The sequence below is a fragment of the Macaca fascicularis genome, chromosome 2 (genome assembly GCF_037993035.2).
Source record: "Macaca fascicularis isolate 582-1 chromosome 2, T2T-MFA8v1.1".
NCBI lineage: Eukaryota > Metazoa > Chordata > Mammalia > Primates > Cercopithecidae > Macaca > Macaca fascicularis.
In genome coordinates this window covers 45739369-45762146 of record NC_088376.1, presented here as the reverse complement: position 1 = coordinate 45762146, position 22778 = coordinate 45739369, and the positions used below count along the sequence as shown (strand labels likewise).

The 22778-nt window shown below is 41.1% G+C and overlaps 1 long non-coding RNA gene across 4 annotated transcripts; it reads right to left on the bottom strand.

The window, feature by feature from the left end:
* Nucleotides 1–5981: 5981 nt before the first annotated feature.
* On the bottom strand, nt 5982–21939 carry LOC102144987 (uncharacterized). 4 transcript variants are annotated; one of them, XR_010584969.2, is made up of 6 exons: nt 21809–21939; nt 20614–20815; nt 15478–15541; nt 14999–15169; nt 12849–14859; nt 8986–10928 (listed from the first exon to the last, which is right to left on the bottom strand). It is a non-coding gene; the product is annotated as an uncharacterized lncRNA (long non-coding RNA). The 4 variants fall into 4 exon arrangements; XR_012430783.1 differs by lacking the exon at nt 14999–15169 and having other exon boundaries at nt 5982–10928; nt 12849–12906; XR_012430784.1 differs by lacking the exon at nt 20614–20815.
* Between the last annotated feature and the right edge of the window lie 839 nt (nt 21940–22778).

Genomic DNA, 22778 nt, shown 5'->3' with positions numbered 1-22778 from the left:
GAAGCTTTGTTCTTTCACTTTTTGCAATAAATCTTGCTGCTGCTCACACTTTGGGTCCAGGCTACCTTTATGAGCTGTAATATTCACCGTGAAGGTCTGCAGCTTCACTCCTGAAGCCAGCGAGACCACCAACCTACCAGAAGGAAGAAGCTCCAGACACATTTGAACATCTGAAGGAGCAAACTCTGGATACATCATCTTTAAGACCTGTAACACTCACCGCGAGGGTCTGCAGCTTCATTCTTGAAGTCAGCAAGACCAAGAACCTACCAATTCCAGACACAGAAGGATAAGTCACAGCCATACTGAGTCAGACTCAAGTAAGGTGAAGATGAGGTTCTCCCCTTGCTCTTGGGCATAACAAAACGGGGCTTGTCTCATGAATACCAGAGCACCTTTTTAAAAAAGAAAACCTTTTTCTCCTGGTCCTCGCTGTCCAGTCCGGTAAATGGTTTTGACAGACATCTGCCAAGCTTCAGTGTCACTGGGCTCCCACTAAAAGCGCTGGTGATTATTCACAACCTCCCTTAAGAAATCTCTAACAGGAAATAAGTGCAATCCTGAAAAATGGGAGGGTGTATCTGGAACAGCTCCCCAGGTGTTCAGAGCATCTTAGGATCCAACCTGGTCCTTGTGTCTTGGTGCACTGTCTCCACCATCCTTGCAGCAGACACGGAGTTGGATGACTGCCCAGGCAAGCAACCTTGTGGAGGGGCAGTGTGAAGTTCCTTACAGCAGCAGGAAAAAGCGGGACCTCCAAGGTGGGGATGGGGGATTCTGACACTCCAGTGGTCACACACACACACACACCTCAGAAACACCCTGGTCACTGTGAGACAATCTCCAAGCTGTAAAGTTCCCAGAAAGGACCCTTTGATGAGCCATGAGAGAGAAGAGGAGAATTGGGCACGGGCTGTCAGGAGTCGGGGCAGGCAGGAAAATGGCTCTGCCCGACTCCCGCTGGCCCATGCTGGCTCAGATATGCAGCCTGCCGGATGTGGTGCTTTCCAGGCGCGGAAGGCGTGGCAGGAGCAGGTGAGGCTGCATCTCCTGGGGCAGTCCCTGAGCTCCTGGGTCGCGGGCAGGTAGATCCCACATAGGTGGGCGCAGACGGCGGGGTCAGCCTGGGAGTCTGCTTGGGTCTCAGGGAGAGGGGTGGGCGGGGGGAGGCCGGCCTGGCAGGGCGCTGTGGCCTCGGAGGGGCAGCCTGGCAGGCGCTGAGAGGACACAACTCGAGGCCTCCAGTGGCGCAGAGGAGAGTGGAGTAAGGCGCCCCGCTGGGCACGCCAAAGTGCTCTAAACTCCCGCCTGCCCCTTCTTCCTCCTGTGGCTTCTGGTGTCTTGCATGGGCGGATGTGTACTGGGTTCGACTTCTCGCGCTCTTATTTCATCCTCCTATCACCTCAGGCAACCTACTCTGCCCCTCAGCCTCCCACTTCCTCATCTGTAAAATAGGGCGGGAATTATTTCTTACTTCATAATGGTATTGTCAGAGGCATTTGAACCAGAGCAACTCCATCTTGAATAGAGGAGGCTGAGTGAAATAAGGCTGAGACCCACCGGGCTGCATTCCCAGGAGGTTAGCCATTCTAAGTCACAGGATGAAACAGGAGGTCAGCACAGGATACAGGTTATAAAGACCTTGCTGATAAAACAGGTTGCAGTAAAGAAGCCAGCTAAAGCCCACTAAAAACAAGGTGGCAATGGGAGTGACCTCCGGTCGTCCTCCCTGCTACACTCCCACCAGTGCCATGACAGTTTACAAATGCCATGGCAACGTCAGGAAATTACTCTATATGGTCTAAAAAGGGGAGGCATGAATAATCCCCCCCCTTGTTTAGCATATAATCAATAAATAACCATAAAAATGGGCAATCAGCAGCCCTTAGGGCTGCTCTGCCTATGGAGTAGCCATTGTTTTATTCCTCTACTTTCTTAATAAACTTGCTTTCACTTTATTGTATGGACTTGGCCTGAATTCTTTCTTGTATGAGTTTCAAGAACCCTCTCTTGGGGTCTGGATAGGGACCCCTTTCTGGTAACAGTATGAGGATACAATGAATTGATGTAAAGCAATTTTACCCCGCACCTGGCACACCATAACTGTTCAGCACATTGTAGCTAGTGTTTTTATTAGCTCAAACTCTTTAATTTTTGTAGAAACGGGAATCTCACTTTGTTACCCAGACTGGTCTCAAACTACTGGTCAAACTGATAACACACCCAATCCATGAGGATCCAAGGGACCTGTGTGCGAGAACTGGATAAAGATTTTCTCTCTAGACCAGTGATGTCCAATAGAAATATAATGTAAACCATAGATGTATTTCTTTAATTTTCTAAAACCACATTAAAAGTGTAAAAACAATCGGATGAATTGAATTAGTGGAATTATAGGTGTTAACCGTGTTGATTTGTTGCAAGCGTGAGATAGTGACAGGGTTGAGGTGCTTATACTTAGATTGAGTGCTAAAAATGTTGGTAATGAGGAATCCAGCAAAGATACTGCCAATTGTTAGGCATTTAATTGATTTTAGTAATATGTTTTCTTTAAACAACTATATCCAAAATATCACTTCAACATGTGACACTAGCCACATTTAAAGAGCTTCAATTTCCCCTGTGCTAGACAGCACAGCTGTAGATACTTCTTCCCTAAGATCTCTGTGATATGGCCAAGAGACAGGGAGATACTGGGTAGAAGAGAATGGTTCCCCAGCAAAGGCCCCACCCTTAAGCCTGGAGACTCTCAGCCCTAAGTAGGAACAGGCATTTCTGTTTTCGTGCCCCAAAAGTTACCTTTTGGCCTACCAGGCTACCCAGGCCCGTACCCACAGAAACCCCAAACCCTAGGCTCCAGAAGCAGACCAGCCAACAAGGAGATGGGGGGACACGCAGATGAATGGCGTGGCAGACAAAAAGAAGAGGAGGGACATCTGAATGCCAAGAGTTCAGCTGGGAGTGGTCAGAGAGGAGTTCGGCTGCTGAACGGCCAAACTCCAGGGGACGATCATCCTCCCACTCCATCCCCCTTCCACCTCCCCATCCATCCTACTGAGAGCCAACTCCACCACCAATAACACCCTACATTCATCCTTCAAGCCCGTATGTTACTGGATTCTTTTGGAATGCTGGGCAAGAGCTTGGGATTTAGAAAGCTGTCACCCTGGCCCTTTGCCCTTGCAAAAAGGCAGAGGGTCCATTGAGCTGGTTAACACTTAAGCTGTTCATGGACAGCAAGGCTGAAAGAGCATCGTAACAATGGGAGCACAGGCACCCACCCCTAGACACTACCACAGGGCCAGAGCCCAAAGCACTTCCCCTGGCTCCTGCACTTGCCCATCTGCATGCTCCCACTCCTGTCAGGGGTTTGAGCAGTGGCAGTGACCAAATAGGTGAGCCACAACCCTGCTGCACATCCTGCAGGGGGATCAGAGAACTCTCCCATTTCATATGAATGCCCAGCTCCTTTCCACCATTTGGATCTCAACTCAAATGTCACCACCACCTTTGACCATTTATCTAAAGTAGGTTCCTCTTCTCCAGGAGCTGTGGCTCCTGCCTGTAGTCCCAGCTACTAGAGGCTTTGAGACCAGTCTGGGGATATAGTGAGACCCCTATCTCTAAAACAGAAGAAAAAAAGTAGCTGCAGTTGCCCCTGCCCCCTTCATGCCCACATACACATACATTCACCTAGCTTCACCATGTTTTACTTTCAACACACCATATATCACCATGTGAAATTCCCTTGTTTATTGTTTCCCTCTCCTCATTAGAACCTACGTTCTCAGGCTGCAGAGTTAGATCCTCAGCACTCAGCACAGAATGTGGCACATTATAGGCACTTACTTAATATTTGCATGAATTAATGAATGAGCAAATGAATAAATTATTAGATGTGGGAGTCCTTGTTGGAGGAAACAAGTTTGATATAATATTGTCCTAGTTTCTAAAAATGAAACCTCCAAACAATGGAAAAAGCAGCTTCATTTTCTATTTATGTCAATACTGCCCCAGTAACAGTTAAAATCAATGCGTCAGGAAGTACGCTTTACTTTCTGTTTGTGCTTCTGAGTCAGGAAAATAAGTAGTTTTGCCTTCCAATAGGTGAACAAAATTAGAAGAATTGATATTTGCATGTTTTCTGGGATATGAAATTCTCAAGTCCTTATTTAAAAAAGGTAATTTGAAAAAGTTGGGACAGGTTTTTCTCAACCCTTAAAATGAAACTTTCGGTTGACACTAGAGCTTTATTGCTGGCAATGACAAGGCATTTGTTTACTAAAAGTAACACTGTTTCATATTTATCTTACCAAAAATAGATGCTACCTACTCTATAGACAGAACTACTCAATTTTGACCAAGAAGATATCTCAGTATCATGGGAATAATATTAAATTTGAACAATACAAAGGTTGCAGAATACTCACGGGGATATGAAAAGAGTCTTCTATACATTTGATGATTAATCAGGCAATAACAAATGACTCAACTGCTACCTTTATGTCTAGGTTTATAAGCTTGACTCTCCCAGCTGTGGTAACATAAGTGTCAGATGTTCTTCAACAGTCATTTATTTACTTTATAGATTGTCTGAATTATATGCCAACTCAAACATTTAAGATTTTTAAAAATTACCAATAGTTTTTAAAATAAAATTTAATACATAAAAATATTAAACTGAGCCCAAATGGTGAAGAGCCAGCTTATATATGTGTTGACTCTTACTAAAAAGAAAGGGGATAGATGGCCTGGCGTAAGGTATCTATATATTCTGTGTTGAGGTCATTGAACAATAGGGTATTCTTGATAAGTAAACATTTGGGCTATGGGTCAATAACAACAGTTAAAACCTGTTTCTGGGTAAGCAACACAATTAAGGCAATAAGTGTGTTTGGGATACCGGTTCAAATGAATTTGTTTGATGTTATAAAATGGTTACTAAAATACTGGTTGCCAAGCCTGGGTTCGCAGTACAATTACCTAGGGAGCTTTACAAGACAGCTGATTGCCAGTTTCTATCCTCAGAGATTCTAATTCAGGCAGCCTGTTGGGGCTTTGAAGTAAGAAAAGCTCTCTTGGTGACTCCAGTGATCAGCCAGTTCAGGGAACCCTTGCAGCAGAATTGTCCAAGTGTTACTAGAAGTAGATTCACCAGGATGCCAAAGAGGCTCAATTTTCAGGGCCTCTCATTTGCATGGGTCTTTTCTAAAGCACCGTATCTAATTTTATATTTGTAATTTTTTTTTTTTTTTTAATGAGACGGAGTCTTGCTCTATCACCCAGGCTGGAGTGCCGTGGCACGATCTCCACTAATTGCAAGCTCTGCCTCCCGGGTTCAAGCCATTCTCCTGGCTCAGCCTCCCCAGGAGCTGGGACTACAGGCGCCCGTCAATACGCCCGTAGTAGAGACAGGATTTCGCCATGTTAGCCAGGATGGTCTCGATCTCCTGACCTCGTGATCTGCCTGCCTCAGCCTCCCAAAGTGCTAGGATTACAGGCTCGAGCCACCGCGCCCCTCCTTGTATTCCTTTTCTTAAAGAGGGCCCCCTAATTGTAAAGAGCTCAGTCCCCACAAAACCTCAATCTGCTCCTGGCCATAAACTATACTGTAGTCAGAAAACTATAACTCCCAGGCAAATCTGGCCCTCTGCCGGCTTTTGTACAGCCCACACGCTAAGAATAATTTTTACATTTTTAAATGGTAAAAAAAAAAGAGTAATACTTTATGACACATGAAGATTACTTGACATTCAAATTTCAGCATTCATAAATAAAGTTATATTGGCTCACAGCCATGCTCACTCATTTATGTATTGTCTATAGTTGCTTTAGTGCTACAATGGCAGAACTGAGTAGTTGCAACAGAGACTGGATGGCCTGAAAAGCTTAAAATATTTACTATCTAGGTCTTAACAGAAAAAGTTTGTAGACCCTTGACCCATGCCATGAAATAATAACATCATAGACATGACAGAAAATTGATTTGAAGGGGTTGATTTATTTAATGTGAAAAGCATAATAGAGGAACTGTTTAAGATAAACAACTTACAAATACTCCCAATTGTAGAAGTGAAAGATTGATTCTATGAAAATCTACAAGTGATTGATTAAATTTAGACATGAATATCAAAGACTTTATAGAGTCATAGCATCTTATCAAAGATCATTTAGCCAAAGTTATGCTTAGTCTGTAGGTTAGAAGCAATGAAGTGAGACAGATTGGTTTGTGGGATGACTCAGGATAGGATGATAATCAGTAAAAACCTTCCCAGGTAGAAATTACAAGGAAAAGAATAGAGGATAGTTGCAAAAGATTTATGGAATTAGATTAACCACTTAGCATAAAATATTACTGCTCTGGGTTGTGAAAAAGTATAGTAAAATATTGCTAAAGTTATATTTCAAAGTGTAGCTCCCAGAGATGGAACCAGTTAAAGCAATTCTACAAACAAAGCTAAAAAAATTTTAACAATAATGATTGGGTGTATTAGGCAAGAACTGTGACAGATCATCGAATTCTGGCAGCAAAGCACATTAAAAATATTGATTTAGCTGTCTCTCTTGACAGAAGTATGACGGAAACTTAGGCAGAGCCGTGAGGGTCACTCTGAAGGTCTGGGACCTCAGAGAGGCAGCAAGGAGGAAAGTCCATCGAAAGACAGTCAGTGTAGCACTGGGGTTGGTGGGAATGCTAACTGGTCATGTTCTGTAGCAGATTTCTCAATCAGGCAAATAGTAGAGGAACATTATATCCAAAAGACAAATTGACTAGGAAGTTGGCCAGTGAACATATTATTAGGATTGGGAGGTCAATGATGAAAGCAGAAGCTCTTAGTTCATTTCGCAGCTCTCATGATAGGATTGTACAGAAGAGAAGAAACGATCTTCCTTAACTGACTCAGGGCCAGGTACTTCGAAGATCCAAGTAGTCTGCTACTCCGGCTTCTGCTGGAATCCTGGCTGTTTGGAGGCAATTTGTTCTGTGTCTTTTGGAGAAATCCCCTGTGTTCCAAAGAACATCTGGGAATAATATCTCAACTGTAGTTCAACTTTTCCATTTTCACAAGAGAAGGGACTTGAGAGCTGGATGGTAATAGAGAGTCGTTGAGTCCATCTGAAGGATGGGTGATTTACCAGGCAAACGTAAGGGAAAGAGGAAGGAAAGCATCATTTTGAAGCATCTACTAGGCACTCTGAATATGTTACTTCATTATTTCACATCTCCTCAGTGTAATTATTATTGATTCCACTTAAGATCTGGGGAAGCAGGGAGCATAAGCTTCACGCTCACACTCATCCAGCCTCTGACTGAACTGCTGAACTACTGAATTCATAAACGTGAATGCTGAAATGTGAATGCACGTCTGTCTGGCTGCCTGGCCCCAAGTTCTTACTCCTTTCAACTTACCTGGCTGCTCCAGGCAGGCTCTCCAAGCAGATAAAGCAGCAAGTAGAAAAACATGGCATCATAAATATGTTTTCTACTTTTAAGGACCACAAAGACATTTCTTAAATTTATTGGAGTTATAAAAACAAAACTAAATGAATACCCTTCATTAATGAATAATACTATCTCTAAGGTGGACGGTCACATTACTTATCGCAGTCTTCCTTAAAGTGTCAAATTTGGAATCTAGTAAATGTCCTGTATTAGGTCCCTTTGAGACTTTACACAATTTACCCCAAACTCACTGTAAAAAAATGGTCTCTTTATATGTAAAGTTAAAGTTTTGCCAACTACAGATTGCTCAGGACAGGCAAGCAGCTCTCCTGGCCCCTAGTTTCAGCGATGACTAGTTTCTTTTTCACCACAGTCCAATTAGAAATGAGGTTATAGTTGTAAGTCTTCCTTCCCTGAGTTTTTTTTTTTTTTTTTTTAATGCAGGCCGTTATAGTAACGAGTCACATGGTCACATGGTCTTCCCTTAGGTGATGGTCAGTGGTTAAAAACAGCCAGTAGATCTTCAGAGGAATTATTACAAGTTAAAAAAAAAAAATCATTTAAAGAACATATGCCACCATTTTGAAGTTCCCTAGTAAATTATTTGATCAATTTACCTTCTATTTCCTCCAAAACTGTGTTCTCACAGTTTTCAGAGCTTAAAATAGTCACTTTTTTATCCCTTAATCACAAACCACTCAGAAGAGGCTATAAGAAGAAAATACCATCAAGCAATGCTGCCTTAAGGAATTCTGTTTACTCTAAATTTAGTAGATTTCTTTTGTAAACCTAGGCCTAATCTCAGATTAAACAAAACAAATGGTAGCTAAATAGATGGCCTCTTCAACTCTGTTTGCTCTACCACAGACAAACAAGTCAAGGTCTTCCTAATTTGCAGTTCAGAAAGCTCTCTTCCCAATCTAGAAGAGGGAAAAAGAAGACCAAGCACCAATCTAAACAGACATTCCGTAATTATAGGATTTTAGGTTTGGAGTCACTTCACTTAATCTTTGCATGACCCAGAATTCAACTCAGAAGATTAAAAGAACAGCATTTTCAGTTCTATTCATGAAAATTAAGGACTTGGCTGGAGTTAATAAAGCCGAGAAAAAAGTATAAGCTGTTAGTCAAAGCAACGTAATCCTTACTGCAATGCAAAGTGGAAAAAAATGTAGTTGTATGTTATTTCCATTAAAATAAGTAATACATTTGTTTACATATTTGGAAAAGAGGACATAATATTCCGAAGGTGAATTATTCTGTGTGGGAGAACCATATTAAGATTCCACTGTTGGAGCAACTCCAGAAGCTTATCAGATCTAAATAAAAGATTGATGATGATTCTGAGTTTAAAATTTAATGTCTAAGCTACCTGCTAAATTTTACATTACAAGAACGTTGACTGTACTGTAAATCAATAAAATCAATTATGCTGTCTTATGGAATGGATGTTATAAGATAAAAATTATTTACATATTACTGTGCCTTTTCAGGGTGTGTTGTTTACTTCTTTCACTCACTATCAAGTGTCAAAATTTTCATTTTGAAGGATTTAATGGATAATATTTAATACACAGTACATTAAAAATGCTATTCTGCTAGAATACCTTTTTTCTATAAATTACACAAAGACATGATCATTTCTACCTATAAACATGGATTTACAAAAACAAAATCTAACAATCTGATATACCCAGATTCAAGGAAATAATTTCCAAGTTGTAATTATATTGAAACTGATCCTTTTTCTGTTAAAAGGAACTTCAAGGCAGCTATTATGTGCTATGAATAAATGATCATACAATAATCATAGTTATGAGATCTGTAAGTAAATGGTTAGCATCTGTTTATCCAACACCCTTAGTTACTGTGTAAGTCTTTCCCCAAAGCCAGGCTACCAATTCACAGGGGCTTTATCTTTGTCTAAGCCCATCTCTCAAGTGAATTAAAGGCTTGTGAGAGAAGGCAAATGACCTTTTATGGGTTTGGAGTATACTGTGAGGTTAAGACTGTGAAATGCCACTCCAAGGCAAGAGTTGGCAATGTGTGTTTTCCCCTGCACTCGTCACCAGTGTTCCCATTAATCTCATTCCCCAGCCTCCAGCAGGGGAAAAGCCCATCTCACAAAATAATGCAAATGTAAATATTGTACACCTATGTATCTAAATTATGTTTTCATAAAATTATGAGATAAAGATTTTTGATCATTTAAGCAGTTCAGACACTTGGTTACATTCATAATCAAGAAACGAAAGATATCTCCGGGAAAAAAGTGTCCAACGTTGTAATAAGTAATTATTTAAAACATATTGCAAAACAGATTGTGATAAGAACTTATAATTTGTTTTTTAACTCAGAATTAGAATTTGATAAAGACAAATTTCCAGGTCCATGAAATAACTTAATACTTTGCTTTCTTTCTTTCTTTCTTTCTTTCTTTTTTTTGGGGAGATGGAATTTTGCTCTCTTTGCCCAGGCTGGAGTGCAACGGCACAGTCTCGGCTCACTGCAACCTCTGCCTCTGGGGTTCAAGCGATTCTCCTGCCTAGGCCTCTCAAGTAGCTGGAATTACAGGCGCCCAGCACCATGCTGGGCTAGTTTTGTATTTTTAGTAGAGATGGGGTTTCACCATATTGGACAGGCTGGTCTTGGTGATCTTGACCTCAGGTGATCCGCTGGCCTCGGCCTACCAAAGTGCTGGGATTACAGGCATGAGCCACCGCACCCGGCCAATACTTTGTTTTCTTAATATGAATGGGGATATACTTGAATCATTCAGGAAAGCCCCCTGTATCTTATTCCTAAGTCTATTGGATTAATGTCATATGTACATCAGGTTAGCTAGAAAAAAGGACATTTTAAAGGGCATTAATCATTTATGTTCAAAGGTAAGATATTAAGAGCAATATAAATTATAACTAATATCTGAAATCAAGAATTTACTCAGAAAATCTTTTCTAGTTTTTCATCAGCTAACAATTATGATTACTTTGTTCAAAATTTTTTCTAGTTTCAAATTTAAGCTCCCCCCACTGTCCCCGGGTCACTTACACCATTCTCTTCTTTATAAAATCTTATATTTGGAAAAACACAAAGTATATGCAATAGTCATTTAAAATTTTGTAGGATTTAAACAATTACAAAAGATACAAGCACTTGCAGGTCAAACATTGCATAGGTGACAAAGATATATATATATATTTTTTGAGATGGAGTTTCGCTCTTGTTGCCCAGGCTGGAGTGCAAGGGTGCGATCTCAGCTCACTGCGACCTCTGCCTCCCAGGTTCAAGTGATTCTCATGTCTCAGCCTCCCGAGTAGCTGGGATTATGAGCGCCTGCCACTGCATCCAGCTAATTTTTGTATGTTTTAGTAGAGACGGGGTTTCTCCATTCTGGTCAGGCTGGTCTTGAACTCCCGACCTCAGGTGATCCGCCCGCCTCCACCTTCAAAATGCTGGGATTACAGGTGTGAGCCACTGCACCCTGCCAGAAAAAGAGATTAATGTCTCCTTCATCCCTTCCAACTCATCCTCCACAGAAACCTGATGTTAACATTTTAGTATACATCCTCCATCCCAAACAAATATTTATACATGTATTTATCCAAGCATAATGTATAACTGTAAAAGTTCTTTTTTATAAAGTCAGAATAAAAATCAGAATAAAAATATAAATTCACATTATTCTATGTATTAATCAGAACTATTTTGGTTGTAAGTAATGGAAACAGAAAATAGTTTAAGTAAAAAAAGTATTTAAGTATTATTGGTTTGTGTAACTGAGAAGGCTTCAAGAATAGCTGGATCTAGGAAATTAAATCAGCAGTTAGCCTTGGTTTGTCTTAGCTCTGTTTTTCTCTATGTTGGTTCATTCTTGGGCAAAACTTTTCTTGTAGTGGCAGGATGGGTGTTTTCAATATTGGACATATCATATACAAAATGCAAAATACTATGTTTAACAATTTTAGAGAAATATCGAACAACCTTGAAAATATAGGCAGGAAATGAGAAATTATCTTAAAATGTCAAAGAGATTTAAAGAACCAATTAAATGAAGAATTAAATAAGAATGATGAAATTTAAAAAACAATAGAAGATTACCATTTCTGATTTCTGACAATATGGCAACCAAGATATTTTGGACCATTCTCCCACTGAAAATAACAAAAGATGCAGCTAAATCAGAAAAAACAACAACGGCTGGGCGCAGTGGCTCATGCCTGTAATCCCAACACTTTGGGAGGCTGAAGCAGGCGGATCACCTGAGGTCAGGAGTTCGAGACCAGCCTGGCCAATATGATGAAACCCTGTCTCTACTAAAAATACAAAAATTAGTCTGGCATGGTTGTGGGCACCTGCAATCCCAGCTACTCGGGAGGCTGAGTCAGGAGAATCATTTGAACCCTGGAGGCGGAGGCTGCAGTGAGCTGAGATTGTGACACTGCACTCCAGCCTGGGTGACAGAGTGAGACTCTGTCTCAAAAAAAAAGAAAACAACAATATCAAAAATAAAAACAAAACTAGAGGCATCAAAAAGCTAACAAGATAGTAACAAATAACCAAGCCAAAATATGAGAGCAAGTAGAAACACAGAAATAAGCATAGTGATAAAGCCAGTATTATTTATTCAAGAGAATTTCTAAATGTACTCTTACCTTGTGTGGTGATTCTGCCTCATATCCTCCTGTCTTGATGACCTTATGAACAAAGCCGCAACCCCAAATGATTGTCCCTGTGCCCTGGGGATACTCAGCAAGTAAACTAGTCTGGATAAGGGCTAATTGGGAGCATACTTTCCTGAGCATCTCAGAATCAGATATGTTCCTTGACAGTCTAGACCACAGACAGCTGGACTCGTACAAGTGTGGGTTTGTGAAGCCTTAGGTGACAATATTGAAGTAGGATTGGGTGGGGTATGGAGAGCACACAACAGTTAGAAAGGGTAAGGCAATCTGTCATTCTTCCTACCTGCCTTTTCCACAACAAAGAGGGAGATGGAGCCGGCATGATGCTCACCCTCAGCTCCCGGAGAAGCCAGGCTACTAAGCTCAGGTCTGCCCTGCAGTCCTCTCTGTTACTGAAGCCACCACGTGCCTATTTCCTGCTACCATCTCCTTGCCAGTGGATGCACTGAGCTCAGTTCAACTGTGCACCCACCTTGCCGCAACAATCTTTAATCACTCAGTGCACTGAAAACGCTTACTGCCCATACTCTTACATCAGTTAGGGCAGTTGTCCCAACCTTTTTGGCACCAGGGACTGGTTTCATGGAAGACAATTTTTCCATGGACAGGATAAGGGTGGGGGATGGTTTTGGGATGATTCAAGCACATCATATTTATTATGCACTTTATTCCTATTATTATTACATTGTAATATACAATGAAATAATTATACAACTCACCATAATGTAGAATCAGTGGGAGCCCTGAGCTTGTTCTCCTGCAACGAGACGGTCCCATCTGTGGGTGATGGGAGACAGTGACAGATCATCAGGCATTGATTCTCATGAGGAGCACACAACCTAGATCCTTCACATGCACAGTTCACAATAGGGTTCCCACTCCTATGAGAATGTAATGCCACTGCTGATCTGAAGGAAGCAGAGCTCAGGCGGTGATGCAAGTGATGGGAAGTGACTATAAATACAGATGAAGCCTCCCCTGCTTGCCAGCCCACTGTTCACCTCCTGCTGTGTGGCCTGGGAGTTGAAGACCCTGAGTTAGGGAGCTTCTGTCTTCAAGTGACAGAAAGTTCAGCTCAAATGGACTTAGACAATAAAAGGGGACACTGTGGCTAGTAGTTCTTCTGGGGGTTCTCAGTTTACACACTAAAAGTTGATTCTGACTGATTTAGGAAATGACAAATTTGTTGAAAGGCTATTAGGTAGCCCAAAGGCTAGATAGGAAGAACCACTTCCAAAATTAGGTCCTAGTACCAGTCCGGTAAAGGCAGTGCTGCTGGTGGTCTGACATTCTGTCTTTGGAGGCAGGATACCAACTGCTACTCCTGAAACTGTTGCCATAAGCGCTACTGCTGCCACTACAGCTGCGCCCACCAGTGAATTCTCCACTGTCTTGGTGACTTCATTTCTCCAGCTTGGGATTCACAGGTTGGTCTGATGGTCACATAGAGAAGAAATGCCTGCGCTTTAGCTGTGAAGCTGCCTGGGGCTGTGACTATATGGTCCTGGCTGTTTCTACATTGGAAGGCATCTCTGCCCCTCAATGGTATGCATGTGGTGAGATATCCCCAAACCCAGAAAGGTGTTCAGATAAGGTCCTTGCTCATGTGGCATTTACAGTCTTACAGTGAGGGAGACAGACAATAAGCAAGTAAACCAATAAAGAAAGATGATAATTCCAGGTAGTGATTAGCATTATGAAGACTATAAGGACCTCCACACATTCCAACCCTGATGTTGCCCCAGAAGCAAGAGAGGGGTGTACCGATCTGCAAGTCGATGTAAATCTAGGTAAAAACCATAAGAAACCCCTGGGCAGAGAGAAAGGGTGGCTGTGACCTGCTGTGGGTAACCCATAGGCTGAGCAGAGAAAGTCACTGTTAGGACATGGTGCAGGCAGAGTTGCAGGCTGTTTCCTCTCTCCAACCGCTGTTCTTGGCAGATAATCGCCTGGCCTGGCACCACCTTGAGACAAAATATCTGCTACGCGGAGGTGATAGGATAATATCAGGGCAGTGCCACAGCCTGGCCAGGGTGAGGAACAGATAACAATGGCAGCATCTGGCCTCTGAGCAATTCTACCCCCTGTCAGAAGGAGGTTACTTACAGAGGAGTTGTTTACGGAATTTGGGAGCTGACTGTATCGAGAGCAGGGATGAATGCACACTGCAGGATACCAAGGATCAGTTAGAAGCAATGAACCAAGTGTGCATACATATATAACAGATACAGATGGGTCTTTAGAACACACTGGTGAATACAAAACATAATACCTACAACAAGGTCAATTGCACAATACTATTTGTGAAACATATAATATGCCAAATAATAACTTACATTTGACAATATTACATTTTTAGACAAGGATATACATGTAATGCCTTATAGTGAATGAATATATGAAAGGAGAGGTAATGGAAATGGAAACCAGGGATTAATGGGGAAAATATCCATGAAAGAAATGTAATAATAGCATACCATGAACTGAAGTATGTGATTGACTTGATACTTTTCACATGAGGCATAAAAATTAAAGAAAGAATGGAGGAGTAGGAGGGAATTTATTAGTTGGCATCTCAGCTGCAGGTGGAGTGATCAACATTAAATAGGGTGGTCAGAGAAGGCTTCTATAAAGAGGTGACATCTAGGCTAAAATCTGAGCAGTGTGGCCAGTCATGTGATGGTCTGGGGCTGCGCACTCCAGGCAGAAGGAATAGCATATGCTAAGACCCTGTAACAGAAACATGACATCGTTGAGGAACAAGGAAAAAGACAGGTGCGTTTGGAGCACAGCGAGTACATCAAAGTTGAGGTTTAATTTTAAAAGATGATCTGGCAAAGTCTTTCTTCGTTGATAAGTCTATACATACAGTTTGGAGTAATCAGTTTCACAGAATTGGTAATTGCTAGGGAGAAGTGAAGTCCTCTCTGGTTTTATGAAGACCCGGCTTGACAGGGAAGTGAGGCGTGAGCACCAGGCAATCAGACAGTGGCAGAACCAAATTTGCACTTACAAGTGCAGAAGGAGCCGATTCTCACCACTGCGAAGACAGAAATTTTAGCAGGTGCAGCCTGCCATGCTGAGACCCCCATGCTGAAGGCTGGACAGCCCGTGTAAAGGACTGACTCAGCAGGGCTTTTGACACTAGCTGTCTCCACTGCGATCCTGCTTACAGTTTGTGCCCTCAACATTTCCGGGGCAACAGCTCCTAACTAGGACCACTTTCCACATCTTTGCCCTCTGGTGCTTGGGCTCTGGTCTCCTTCTGTCCTCTTTCCATATCTTGCCAGAAACTTGACATTTTTTGGTTTTCTTCAAAAGAGCACTTTGTGTATCAAAAATACAAACCTTAGGTTTTCACTCTGTCCTGGGGTGTCGACCTCTTGTCTCCCTGTCAAGTGCTGAACTGCTCCTTTTGCAAAAGAAAACAAATGAAGAACAATAATAAGCTGTTTTTCATGAACAGAAAATCCTTGAGGACAGGGACCTACTCTACCTTGACTTCCATCTAACCTTGTGCCTAGAAAAATTGTTGGGCCCAAGGTAGGTGCTCCATAAAATGGACTGAATGAGTTCTCTCTCACACACACACACACACACACACCCCACATTCTTAAAATGGTGAAAAAATCACATCCTGCTTTCTATTGCAAAAGTTCCAACTAGAATTCATCTTTCCCAAGATAACTAGCATTAATATAGCTTTGCTCAACACCAATTATTGCTCACAAAGAATTAGTTTTCCTCACTGGAACTATTATGGGTCATAATAATAATGTTTATTGAGCACTGTGGGCCACATACTAAATTATCTCGCTTAAAACCTATAATAACCCTATGACTTATGTACTATCCCATCTTTATCTAAAAGAGGAGAAAAACTGAAGCTTAAAGAGACTTGGTAACTTCTACGTGATGGCTACAGCTGGGCTTTTCATCCCAGGTCAACCTGACTCCAGAACTCTTAGCCGACCTTCTGAAACTCAAGCCAATTTTATATAATGAAATATATTAAAGTTACATCTGAAGCAACTACTACTCTTCTGAATATTACTTTTTCTTTTGTAGACTAATCATTGGCATCCATATATTTAAGCATTTCTTAAGGAGCTCAATTTTTTCATAATATTGTACATTTAAAATATAATGTGTACAAGACAGCTTGAAAATAAGCAGCAGAGAAAGAATAGAAGTGAAATCTATTCTTTGCACTGAGCCTGTGTTTGCTTTAATTCTAGTTTCTGGTTTTGAAAATACTTTTTTGTCTATTTTTTCTTCTTTTTCTTTGTACTGATAGTTTAATTACTTATTTTGTGATCATAAAACAATGAGCATTGTGACAATTTTACTGCAGTAAACACTCTTTGTCTGAGTCTAGGTTTCCTAGAAATTATAGGCTGAGGCAAAATTTACATTCTAAAGCTTCACTAGAGGGGTGCAAACCCAAGGGAGCAGGAGTGAACGGGGGCAGGCCAATAATACAGGAAGGCAGGAAAGCAAAGAGAAGATTATTGGGCTGGCCTTGCTTCACTAGAAAGCACTATTGGTTGTTCTGTCACCTGGAAGTTTCCAGAGAGGCCCACATGGAAACATTTCTCAGAAGAATCCTTTGGAAGAGAAGAAGAGGAAGAATTTGTCTATGGGTTATTGCCTATCATCTGCCTCTTAGTACTTCAAATTTGCTTCACTGGGGCTCAGCACGGTGGCTGACGCCTGTAATCCCAGCACTTTGGGAGGCCAAGGTGGGCGGATCACTTGAGGCCAGGAGTTCGAGACCAGCCTGGCCAACATGGCAAAACCCCATCTCTACTAAAAACACAAAAATTAGCTGGGCGTGATGGTGGCGCCTGTAACCCCAGCTGCTTGGGATGCCGAGGCACAAGAATCTGAACCTGGGAGACAGAGGTTGCAGTGAGCGGAGATCCTGCCTCCGCACTCCAGACTGGGTGACAGAGTGAGATTCTGTTGCAAAAAAAAAAAAAAATTTGTTTTGTTTCACTGGGCATCAGCTTCTAGCATTGTTACCTCGCCCCTTATATGAGTCTCAGAACACAAGTCAGCAAGCAGGCACAAGCCAGGGACACTTCCTTTCTGCCTGCAGCCTGGGGTCTCCAGGCCCTATCAAGGCAGTGCGCCCCCAGTGGTCCTGTTGTGTCTTGCACCTGGTGACAAGGAGGGCCCAGAGTAGGAGGGAGGAGGCCGGTGGTGTGAGGCGTGAGGCAGTGTGATCCTGAGCTGTGCCATGGAACACCTGGGACACCTGGAGCAGCGGGCAGTAGGCCCAGCTGGCTAAGCAGGAGGAACACTGCAACAACATGGTTTCTGCAGTGAGAGAGTTCCAAGAGCTTCTCCACAATAATGACCAAAACCACCTCTCTGCACTCAAAAGAAGGTGATCTTTTTGAGGGTCATTAGTAGCATTGAGCAGAAAACCATAGCTGAGGATCAATAACCTCAAACTGTCAGAACATTTTCATAACATGTCTCCTGGTGCACATGCAGGAGATTTTTCTTCAGTGAATATCTGTACGTACAGTCTCTGTAAGTGAACACTTTTAAATAATAGCTTTAAATGGTTGCTTGTCACTAAGTTTGGTTCTTTTCTTATAAATACGTCCAAAACTCATCTATCGATCCATAAATTCATCCTGGGGGAAAGTACCATTGAGTATCCCTATCACAATTGCCTCCTTGTTGAACTGGCACTAGACATCTCAGCAAACTCACAGGGAAACTAACAGTAAGAATCAAATGCTTTGAGGTATTTTAAACTTGGAGAGGCTATTTAAATCCATGTTACTTTTAAACCTAAAATTTCCCATTGTTTCCAGGAGAGGGCACAAATTCATCTTATGCTTATTCTTAGTGCTTTTCACCACCTTTCTTGACTTTACCCCATGTATACACATGCACACTCCCACACATAAACATGTGCACCCTAACTCTTATTTTATAAAATGTCTGGTTATCTATTAATCAGCTTATGCAGCCATTTCAGAACCTATGCAAAGCAACTTTGAACAGACTCTTCACCCTGCTGCAAGATCCGGAGTGTCAACTGGGGCTTCATGAGGTTCCCATGTAGAGCTGGTTCCACTACTGCTAAATACATATGGCTTTAATTTACAGTCCAGTCCCTGTATCATTGTTTCCAATTGCCGATGGCATTGGTAGACCAACAGTGGTAATAGGAGTAGTCTCAGGCAATAAGGAGACACATTTTCTATAGAGAATTTTAAAACAATAATTAAATAGACTAAAAGCTGATTTGCTTTTACTATATTCACACATTGGCGATTCTACACAATAGTCAAATGCTGTCCTCCTCCCCACTAAACCTTTGGTTGATCTGCAGTCTAAAAAATTTCTGTGGTTATCATTCAATTTCATAATAAATAAAATCAGCAATGTTACTGCTTATCTCTTAAGAAACACATTTTCTCATTTAGTAATAACTCCTACGTGGGAGTTAACTCAGAGAAGACGACATAAATGGACTTATCTACACGCTCTTGTTTGAGAGTTAAGTTCCTGATGGTTCAGAATCATTCACATTTGTGCTTGCTTTGGGTACACTTCATGCTCCAACCAATGTGGGACTATCTGCTTCTGCATTTAAACACTAGATTTGGAATAAACATTGGCAGTACAGCGATTGTGATGGGACTTGGGCTACCTCAATTCTCTCTCATCCGATTTAGCACTCTCATGAAAACTCACTTGGAGTTTTTATATACAATTAAAATTTAAAATAATAAAGCAGTGTAAACCACTTCTTTTGGTAACTGCAAGTTTATTTCACATGTGCAGTATTTCACACTTTGAATAATATCTTTAAAAATTGAAGTTGATGTCTTTTTTATTGTTCTTTTTCTTGTGTAATTACTATTGCACAATAATGTTATTCATTTTTATGGCAGTCTAGTATGTAGGTGTATGTATTTTCTCTTTTGTTTGAAAAACATTAATGTAATTAAAAATATTAGTCCACTACTTTCCCCTTTTTTGATACTATAAAATGTATTTTATTATTTTATTTTTCATTTTTATTGGAATGATTACATATACAAAGTTCAATAAAATAAAAATCTCACCATGTTTCTTTTCAGTCCATTTTTCTTTTTATTCATTTCATTATTATTACCAAAAATAATGCTGTAAGGAGCAGTGGGGTGTTAAAAAAATGATCTGCTGGATAACACCAGTCACACAAGGCATACTCTGCTTCCTTGCAGATCCTCTGGAGAGCTGCCCTGCCTGAGAACACTGCTCCCTGCTGCTCGGTGTGAATTCACCCTTGAGGCTTATAAACAGAGAATTAACCCTCACGCTTCCTTAAACTTATTCTTTTATTCAGAGAGATATATCTAACTACAGTGTCAACTTTGTCTTGGTTCACACAGATCCCCAGGAACAGAGTGAGCAATCAGCACATTTTTGTTGAGTGAAAGAAGGAATGTGATGTTACTTTGCACGTATTGGAGAGTGCATGCGCATGTGTTAATATGTCTGAGTATTGTGTGCAAGTGTGGGTGTTCACAGCACAAAATCGTTTTGTCAAGAGTGAACATCGTATGTTTCACTTTTCTTGCACCCACCCACCCCACATCCCCCACCACTTCCCAGCCGTGCCAGAGACACTACAGTTGCAGACTAACAAATTGACTTAGAAGGTCAGGACCCAAAATGCTATTCCAAAAATATTAAGAATGGCTAAGAAGTTAAAATCCAATCAAATAAAATTCCATTTTTTAATTCTTTTATAAGCACACTAGTTTTTTGTATGGGGGAGGAGAGGTTACTCATTAGTAAATAAAATTCTCAATTTATCACAAGATACTACAACTGATACTAATCTTTGCCAACTGTTAATAATTTCTTTCTCATTCTTGTAACTGATACCCAGGGATGCATCTAATATATATTATAATTCCAACACATTTTAATTACCATTATATTTAAAGTAAGAAAGGAGGGGGAAATGTAGCTTTTAAAGACTCTGCGCAGCTCACCTAAGATGACCTTTCAAAGATAAGTGATATAAAACATTAAAGAACCTAAAACTTACATAGTCCAGCCTTGATGTGTAAATAAACGAGGCAGAGAGTATAGACTTGTCCAGAGTCTACAGTGTGAGGGTATAGCCAGGACCAGAAGCCTGCAATCCCTACTTCCACCCCAGTCTCTCATCCAACACAGTACAGCTTCCAATACAGAAGAAAATGACTCTGTTTTTGTTTGTTGTATCAAATTGTTTAAAGTATTTAAGATACGTGCTTCAGATATCATCACATTGTCAGATAACAGTATACAGAGTAATAAGAATTTGCAGGTAACTTTGAGAATCACCTATTATAACACATACATTAACAAGAGAAAATGAATAAATATTTACTAAGTATCTACCACGTCCATGGCACGTGGCTCTTCCCCATAGAGACTACTGAATGAATAAATGATAGCATGAACCTACATAACACTCACCATAAGCCAGTCTGGTCTAAGTGCTTTACATTTATTAAGACATTTAATCTTCACAACTCTGTGAATATCTGTTATCACCATCCCCAGTTTGCAGATAAGAAAATTGAGGCACAGAGAACTTCACCAAAGATCAGGCAGCCAGCAAACAGAACTTTACTACTTTGGTCATCTGACTCCATGGGTCATGCAAACTATGGGTCATCTTAAGGAACAGAAACATAGGAAAAGGTTAATGGTAAGGCAGATTTAAATAACAGTTAATGATGACTATAATGGACAAAAGGCAATATCTAAGAGGCAAGTGAATAGTATAAGTCAGAGCTCTCTGTGAGTGCAAGCAACAGAAACTAAATATGAAATTGCTTAAATTATCTCAATATTTGCTGGCAATAGTAGAAGGCATTATAGAATGAATTTTGTCCCCCCCAAAATTTATGTGTTGAAGTCCTAACTCCCAGTACCTCCAAATATAACCATATTTGACATAGGACCTTGAAAGAGCTAATTAAGATAAATTGAGGCCATTCTGATGGATCCCAATCTAATCTAACTGGTGTCCCTATAAGAAAGTGAGATTAGGACAAACACAAGCAGAGGGAAGGCCATGTGAAGCTGCAGAGAGGAGGGCTATGTGCAAGCAAGAAGAGAGTTCCCAGAGTGCAACCAACCCCCATGACACCTGGATCTCAGATTTCTGGTCTCCAAAGTCACAAGAAATTAAATTCCCATTTTCAGCCACCCAATCTGTGATACTTTGTTAATGCAGCCCAAGCAGAGAAAAATAGAAGAATATTGGGCATTTCATAGAATTAAAGAGTTACAGGAAACAGTCGCAGCCAGGAATCTCAAGGACTAGAACAAGGACCTCAACAACTGCAGGATACACACACTATCCTCCCCACACTTCCAGCTTCAGAATTTAAAAATGCCAAGGATGGCCTCAACTGATCCAGTTGAGGTCGCATTCCCAACCCTAAGCCAATCACTTATTTCTCCTATTTCAGTGAGGCATCTCTACCATCCTTGGCTGGTCTGTGTCCCCAGATCCTCTTGTGGTTCGGTTTCCCAAGAGAGTAAACCTGGTTTCTGCCAGGACAGGAGAGAGGCTGCTAAGAGATGAGGAAGGAATCCAGAGGTCTGAGTACTTTCTCTAAAGACTTTCCATAAACCTCCCATTTTCGGCTCCACCTCTTACCTTTTCTTTCAGAAGAATCTGGTGCCTCCAATTCTGGGGACTTTCTGCTGTGCTTTACCATGAACTAACTTCCTTCTGAAGCTCCCCATCTGCTGATACTGCAGTTCCAGCCCCTGTCCATGTCCATCTCCAAAAATGAGATGACATGGACTTTTCACCTATTCTTTCTGTCTTGTGGACTTGGGCCTTTTTGGCTTCTTTGCTGTCATTTTAGTAGCATTTTGAAAGAGATCAAAGAAAAACACAGGTTTTTAAAGTGCAATGTTTAACCAGAAGTCTATTTTGGGGACTTTCAAATAATCCCCTGTGAGGTGCCACAGTGGCTTCCTTCTGGCTTGGGAAGGTGGCAGTAGCACAAAGGACAGACAATAGCACAGAGAACAGACTAGGAAGAGAAGAGTAGGCAGGCTCTGGCCTCCACCCCTACATCAAGCAGAAAATCTCTGCTTTTTATGTTTTATATATTGGCCTTCTAAGATTTCATTTGAAGAAAGAGACTTTAACTAAAAATAGAAACTCTTAAAACCACTGTGCAATACCAGGCTGCCTCCTACATATTTTAAAGAGTTTAAATCATGGTGTACATACATGTATTGTGGTTTTCTTTTTCATTAAATTGTGTTATAAACATGTATCCATATTTCTGTGGCTTTTTCATCATCAGTTTTTTAACCTAGTGCCTGGCATGTGATAGGCCCTTAGTAAATAGTGACTGATTGAGTGAATGGATTATATTTAACAGCTGCTTCTAATTTATTTGCAATTATAGAGAATAACCTGTTTCATTCATTCATTTATTCACCAAACACATATTTATTCAATACCTATTATATGCCAGGCACTGATGGATGGTGCTGAGAATACAGGAATGAATAAGGCAGACCGTCCTTTCCACACAGAGTCAACAGTCTGAGGGGGAAATCTGACAGGTGAATTGACAATCACAATACGTAAGTGTAAAAGCTATGGG